Genomic DNA, 8,777 nt, shown 5'->3' with positions numbered 1-8,777 from the left:
CTCTCAGTGATAAATACTCCCTCTCCCTTTTCGACAAGGAATAACAAAGGGAAACAGGTAATATGATCATAAATAACACGAAGGGGAATGATTAACAATATGCATATGGACAAACTATGCACACTTATGCAACACATGCAATGTGAGAATAAAATTTTCTTTCATTTTAAGATAAATTTTTTTATGAATTTATAAATATAACTTTAATTATTGAAAGTTCAAATCACTTGAATAGTTATTTGCTATACATGTTTAATTTATAAACAGTGAACTTTTTCCTTATAACTCATTTTAAACCTATATGGAGTAAATTGCATATGCAATCAATGTGTGAAAACTGCTACTAATCTCCCGTAAGCAAATATTGAAGGTCAAACACATTGCTACTAGGACCATTTATATATATATATATATATATAAAACTTTTCTTTCTCCCCTATTTGTGAGCATATAAAAATTCCTATCTTTTGTGTATATTTTTTCTTCGATAAGATTACAATTCTATAACGAACTTTAGATTGATGAATCTCAAGTCAGATGATTATAGGACACCATGTTTTAATAAACCAAGCATACTTAATTGCTCAAGTCATAAAGGCTACGAAGAAAAGTATAAGACATCTCACATTTTTTCTATAAATTCAAATCTTTTGAAGTTGAAAATAATATATAATCTTTATTTTTTAGGAGAATATACAAGAGTTTGGGTTAACAAGTTAAAGTTCATTTCATATTCAAAGTCACTTCACTATACCAATTACTGTCATCCTAAATCTTACACATGTGGGTCAAGACTCACTTACAAGAATTTAATATGTGCCTTACTTGATACATGAAGAAATCTATACCAAATACTCCAAATAAGTTTTAAACAAAGTTAATGGAAACTTTATTCACCATTCATTAATTTTACTAATACTTGATCACAAAATAATATGTCCAATGATATCACTTTAAAAGTGTTATAATGTCAAAAATACTTTTTCTTTTTCATTTTTTTTTTCAAAATTGTTCATTCTAAAAGGATAATAAAAAATGAAAAAAATAGAGTACACGCATGAATATGTAAATATCATGAACAATACAGATGTATGCACCTAAAAACTACACAATAAGGAACACAAGTGCTCTTACCTAAAAGCAACATTGCAATTCACAACATTACCTTCAACTAAGAATTCACTTTTTTTGTCCCAGATCTTCTTAGAAGAAGATGCAATCTTAGTCAATTGAGTCATCATTTTAATCAAGTGACTAACTTGATTAGTCAAGAACTTAATTTGAAAAATGAGATCTTGTTTGTAATTCCTAATCATGGGTTTACGGCGCCTAAGTCTTATGTGACCTAACTTACCATAGTTGTGACAAGTGAGAATAGATATAGAAGAAGTTCTAAGTCTCAAGTTTTGAACCTTGGGCTAATGAAACCTGTGTTGCACATAAGATCTTTGTCCTAGAGCTCTTACATTCTTAAAGTTAACAAAGGCATGTCCACTCTCATTGTTTGTAGAGAAAATTGTATGAGAAATTATTTCATTAAAGCCTACGCTTATCCTATTTCCAGTTTGTTTATCCAAATCTATCACTAGAAAAAGATTTAAGTTTGGCACTAGATTTCCCAAGATCATTGGTAAGGGTTTTAACCTTAATTTCTAAAGACCCTTTCTCAACCCTTAACTTGTTCAATCTTTTAGTTGACTCCTCAAGTTCTATAATTAAACCCTCATTTTCTAACTCAAAGTTATGTAATTTCTTAAAGGCGGAGCTATTAACCTTCTTTTACTCAAGGCTTTCTACATACAGCTGGTCAAAGGTCTCTTGTATATCCAATCATATCTTGATTCTTCCTTTGAAGAGTCGATTGCTCTATATCCCCAAGTTATTCATTCTCCTCTACAATTTCACTCTTAATCACAGAAGCAAACACTATATACTTCCATGATTGGAGTTCTTACTTTGATTATCTTGAGAGTAGCGTTCATAGCCTTTTCTAGGGTTTTCTTATAATTTGGGCACTAAAATTAGCACCTCACAAATCTCTTCCAAACATCTCTAGCATGTTATTCTCTTTTTTTCTTGCCCAGATTTACTAGAGTCACCATTATATCTCTCAGTAGAACTCTTACTATTCCTAATCTTAAATGCTAGGAAGGCAAAATCTCGTCCTTTAGGGTGTCATCATTAGTCTGATCACTAATCTCTTCCTTAACAATGTTCAGGGCTAAATACTTATTTTCTCAGACTGTGGTAGGCTAAGTTCATAAATTCGGAGAGAACCTGCAAGTTCTTCTATTTTAATTGCTTATAGGTCATTGCTTTCTTTAGTAGCAGTAACCTTAGGTCAAAATCTCTAAGATAGGGATCTCATAACATTTCTTACTATTTTAGCCTTGGGGTTTCGCTACGTCATTTAGTTTAGCATATAATTTATCAAAAGACTCCTCATCTTTCAACCTAATTTTTTTCAATCTTAGCAGTCGACATTTGCAATTTTGAGTTTTTAACGGTCTTAGTTCCCTCATGAGTGATTTCTAATACTTCACAAGCTTCTTTTGCAGTCTTAGACATGGATAATTGTTTAGACTTTTAAGGAGAAATAACCACACCAGCAATTGATGTAGATGGGGCAATCCAACCCTTTTCTACACTAACCCAAACACGTTCATCCATAGACTTTCAAAAGACTCTCATTTTAACATTCCAATAAGCATAATTACTACTGTCAAAATAAGGTGGAACGAAAAATGATTAACTCATCTAGACAAAATTAGGTCACGGATAAAAATTAAGCTTAAGATTAATTTAAACCCTAAGTTTCATTCAAATAATATAGATCAAAAGCAGTAAAAATAAAATCAACACCAAGAAAAGATAACTTACATTTAAACCTTAGTAAATTCTAACTACCTAACTTATAAATCACCGAAAAACCTCTTCGATTGTGTGACCCGCACTTTCCTGAACTCTGGACTTCTTTTTCCTTACACGTAGATCACCAAGAACGAACCTCGTTCCGGAACAACTGGAACTCCAAGTTATCTCTTTCCAACTTCAAAACTCTGAAGGTGTATTGGAGAAGATAAGAATTTTTTGTGTTTGATCTATGGATCTTTTGTATTTTGATCTTTGCTTGAAGCAAGAGAATAATGGAAAATCAATGTTTGATATTTGTAGGATGTTCTCATGACTAAAATTAAGCTCTACCATTCCTACAAGAAGTTTGGGATTTTGAAATTATAAAGGTTTGATCTTGTGATTGAATCAAGAGAACTTTGGTTGTGTAATTAATCTTTAATAATATGTTCTCTAATATAAAATAATGATTTAACATACTTTGGGACATATCTATGCTTGGGTATATATGTTAGTAGTGTTTGAGGTGGTTTAGGATTGGAAAAATTGTGTAAAATCACGAATAGGTATCCTTTAGATAATACGCTGCACAAGCAACAGGTTGGAACCTAACAAGCAATAAGCCCGTAGCTCGAGCGCCAAACTCTTACTCAACGAGTGGCAATGCTCCTGCTTCGGGTGCTCCAGCGTACCACGTGGCTTCAACAAGCGATTTTGCGTCAACTTTTTCTCTTTGGTCAATATTTGACATCTTTGACTTTTTCATGATCTATACTATCAATTTACAACTATTTTAATTTTAATTACAACTTAATAACTCCAGATTTTGGATATGGGCCAATTACAACTTCGGACCTAACAAATTTAGAAAGGCTTTTTCCATTTTCCTTTCTCATTTTAGCTAAGGATTTAAGATTGTGATCCATAATTTAGCTTGTGAAAATTACGCACCAACCTGTTTTTAAAGATGACAATTCAAAAATAAGATGTAAAGTTAGTTAAGCATAAATTAGGTGTTTAATCAAAATAAAAATTACTCTCTCCCTATTACTCACTCACTCTCTTTTTCTCACCTCTCTTTTCCTTATGGCTTCACTTCATCATCGTAGCTTGCCTCCTATCACCAAAGTTCTGCTACTACAGTAACTACAACCTATCATAGCCTCACCACTTTTGTAAGTCCTGCCACCGGTACTGGACTCACGGTGGCTTGTTGCGCAATATCCCAATCACCGGTGGTATCCAAAAATCAACCTCCTTCTACAAATGATCTCGCACCATCTCCATCGTTGCCTTTGATATCACTATCACAAGTAGCTTGGTTATTAATATAGTGACTCGAGCTCACGATCTGGTTAAGGTAAACCCGAGTTTCGTGTGTATAAATTCAGGGTCGGGTCTTTTAGTGAACTTGAATGATTCCGTTCTTCCACAGAAAGAGAGCTCGAGTTCTTGGTTGAGAGGGCAAATGGGCATGGATTGAGGGATTTTGCCTTTAAATGTAAATAAGATTGGCCCATAGATGGAGAGAACTGCTTATCACAGTACAATTTCTAGTGTGAATCAATTTTAGGTTCCAAAACTAAAATAGCCCTTACTGCAGTAGGTTTGGCGAACGATATTTTGGTGGTTTTGTGATGTTAGGTGTTTGGGTGATCAATAAATTGGGTGTTTAGGTAATATGTGATCTCGTGACTTGATTTTGATTGTGATGTTGGGTGATTTTGTGAATTAGATTTTGATTGTGATGATGGGTATTTGGCTGATTTGTAATCTTACGACCTGATGTTGATTGTAATGTTGGGTGATTTTGTGAATTGGATTTAGTGCCTCATCTTCTTGTGGTTTTGCAGTGATTTTGTGGTATTTTAAAATATTTTTGTTGTGTTTTTGCGATAGTTCTATTGTGGTTAGTGATAGCAATTTACCCCGTCCCCGCCTCGGTGCCACAAAAAAACCCGCCCCCTGAAACTTTTTTTTTATTAAAAGCTTAGGGTTCAACTTGCTTCAGATAGAAGGATATGACCTATTTTCTAGTATCCTCAATTGTATAAGTCTTATCAAACTTGATTAATTTATATATATCATTATGCTACTTTGTCAAATTGATATTATACTGATAAAACAAATATAAAAAGATATAACAAGTTCAACTGAACAAATTTGAAAATCTATATATTGTAATAAATTAAAGTGTGTGAGGTTACAATTTTTGTGACAATATCAAAGGAAAAAACACAAAAAACCTTGTTCATCCTAATAATCAATGTTGTGTACCAATAGCGACCATTATATTTAAGATTTGTAGTATTTATTTTGGATATTAACTTTGCTAGCTTGAATGTTATCTGTATTTTATTGAACTCAAATTTTTTTAAAAAAGGGGCAAGCGATGGGGCGGGGTGTGGGGCAGGGCGTGGGACGGGAGAAACAGGGTCTCGCCCCACCCCGTTACCATCACTAATGGTGGTTTGTGGTGTTGTTGGCAGTGGTCAAATGTTCATAGAGTGTATGTTAAATGCAGTGTTGATATCTGAAGGTGGTGTCAGTAGTGGTGATATATCACAGATCACATTACCAAGTCACAGGTTATTGTGCATAGGTTATGGATAATTGTGTACAGATCATAGATCAAATAAAGCTGGTCATAAGCTACAATCCAAGTTCATACTCCACTGGTCATATGTCATATTGTATATGTTACATATCATGTTTTATGTCACATGTCACATATATCAGGTCATATGTCATTGTGCATAGATCACAGATAAAATTCATAGGTCACGTATCAAACACAACTGGCCACAGATCATGTTTACATGTTACATGTCGCAATCTGCTTTTTGGTTGTGATAGGTCAGATGTCATTGTGTATAGGTTATAGATAATTAAACATGTTACAGATCAAACATAACTAGTCACATGTCATAGATCAAATAGAATTTGTCATAGATCATTGATTTATGTCCATACGTCATCTTTTATAGTTCACATGTTACATGTTATATTGTATAGGTTACATATCAATGTTAGCAGGTTATAGATCATTTTGCATATGTAACAAATCAATGTCTACAAGTCATAGATCTAAAATAATTGGTTACAAGCCATTAGATCAATGTTACAGATAACAGATCAATGTCTAAATATCATAGATCCAAGAGATTGGTCATATTCCATTAGATTAATATCACAGGTAACATTTTACAATTAGTTTAATACATCGTAAAAAATTTACAAATTTACACTGAATCTAATGATAAATCAAATATTTGAATCAAATTTACACTCCATCGACGCCAGTCAATTATCCAAATTGAAGTTCAATTAGATAATTCATCAATTCTCATCGATATTTAGTTAAACTAAAAATCCAAAAATGTTGTTATACTCATGGATCTCGAATTGGATGAATACCGGTGACCATGAGAAGGAATGACAATGAGTGGATGCTAGTGATTGTGAAAGGAGATAAAAGTAGATAGATGTTTATGGATGAATGCCAGTGACTAAGAGAGAGTTTGGAGAGAGATATATAATATATTCTTTTATATATAATATTTATTAATTACCAGTTGAGTTTTGAACTTTTAAACCTTTTCTATTAAAATTGAATTGCAGTATAGTTAATACCCGAGTAATGGATTCTTCCCATTTAGCTTTAACTCTTTACTAATGTCTAAGGGTTTTTGTTGAGCCCTTCCATTCCAAGCACCCAGACACATTTGGAGATGGCTCTAGTTTGGCATGATATGTAAGAAATAACTATCAAGTAATCCTTAATGTAATGCTGTGAAAATAATGTACTTGGTAGAGATCTAATCAATGCTATCAAGTTTAAACTTTAGATAGGCATCTATTAAAGCTATTAAAGTTTAAATAGCATTGAATCCATATCTGGTGGGATTCAAGGTGCAAATTTAAAATAGATACAAAAGTCAACTTTGATTGAGAGAAAGTTATGCATCTCATCAATATGGTATATGAGAAAGATCTACATAAAAAGTCGTTTAGGATCAATAAAACTTATTTTCAAAATGCGTAACATTACCCATCCGTGGCGCTTCAATCCTATATGGTCATTCTACATGGAATATGTTATGCCTCGTCATACGTGGTTCCACGTGACCGACCCACCATAGCTCTGGGCTCCCTCAAGCCGAAGCACACTGTGTGGTGGCCGAGGCCCTGAAGCCAAAAAAGGATTACAACGTGACTGAAGTTAATGCCTCAATCGAGGCTCACAATCATAAAGTCCAAAAGTTGATGGGCTGAGGTGGTGGCCTTCGAAGCCCATGACGCCGAGGTCGAAGCCTCCTAAACACCTATCACTTCTTCCAAGAGATCCGCTTCTATACGATATCTTATTCGAATGACTGATGGAACGTTTGTCATAGAGTGTAAGTGTCAAGTCTCATCAAATAAGTGGCGACTCAACGTGGATAACAAATGTATAGCAGGTTAGCAAGTCAAAAATAATGCCTAGAATTAGATCTACGAACTAAGAGGATGATGCCACGTGTATTCACATTTAAGGGCTACCATTTCACTTTTATCACTATATATACTCTCTCATGTAACACTTCTAAAAACTAATGCAACATTGAATATAAAACAATACACTCCATTTTACTCTCTTGCAAGACAACCGAGTTTACATAGTATTCATTCACTACAATTGGTAATCATTGTATAATCGTTTCACAAGTGTATCACCGGATTCTGAATGTTGTCGTTTCACGTTGTTAAGCCGCTCCTACACCTCGTTTCCTGATCGTTCTAGACCGTCAATTTGTCTTGGCGTGTTGGACCCAACCTACGTGTGTGCGAGTGGGTCCAGCATTTGTTGGCCGTGTGGCATTAGCCGAAAGTGAGGCAACAGAATGTATATTATTTTAAGGGATAATTGCAGTAAGGACCCTAAAACTTTCAAATACTGGCAAACTTTCTCCTAACCTATCAATCGTTGCAGATGTCACCCTAAACCTTTCAAATTGTAGTAGCCAAGGCTCTCATGGATGGAAAATATCCAATTTACCATCAGTTGACCAAAATATTAAGTTTGACTACATTTTTAATATGTTAATTAAGGGGCAAAATATTAACTTCTTATTTACCAAAATCTAAAAAAAAAATTAGAATAATCAATCAAAAAACCAAAAATAAATAAATAAAATAATAATAATAATAAAAGAAAAGGAACTTGTATCTCGTTCCCTTCCACCCCCACTAGAAATCATAAAATCAGCATGCCACCGGCCACCAACCACCTCCACCAATCTACAACACCATCGCATTGCAATAACCAACAAAACACCACCACCATCCACCTTAATCACAAGCACCACTCAAACCCAACCCCGCCCTAAAACCAAAGCTTACTTATTGTCTATTATCCGCGCCTCGAAATGCTCTAACTCCATCACGGCAAGAAGAAACCCATTCTTTTTAAAGTATATGTCGTCCAGGAAAATTTTCCCCGTTAAAGCGGTACTGTTGAATTTGTTGCCAAAACCATGAACAAACCTCAAAGAATGAGATTTTTTCACAAAAAAATAACCGAAATTGTGTTCGAAGTGGATGAAGAAACTGGGGTTTTGGTTACCAATCAAATTAAACTCAAGGCTTATGGATAAAATGTGACGATAGGAGAATTTGAGCAATTCAAAGAAAATATTGAGATTTAGAGATTATTCTTTTGATTCACAAGCCACAATTCTTGATTGGAATGAGCAATTCAAAATGTTTATTGGATTTTGACTCTCGAGGCTTTTGCTCCTTCTTAAACTTAATCGAAGCCTCTATATTCTCATATAAAAATATTAATTGCTTCTCTTCTATACTCAACGGGTTTCGATTTTGGTGTGAAATTTGTGATGTTAGTGATCGGTGGGTGAAGTAGTGGTGCCACCGCTTTACGATGA

Source organism: Olea europaea, chromosome 2 (genome assembly GCF_002742605.1).
Source record: "Olea europaea var. sylvestris chromosome 2, O_europaea_v1, whole genome shotgun sequence".
NCBI lineage: Eukaryota > Viridiplantae > Streptophyta > Magnoliopsida > Lamiales > Oleaceae > Olea > Olea europaea.
The sequence above is the reverse complement of the archived record's forward strand: the minus strand, read 5'-3'. Positions refer to the sequence as shown.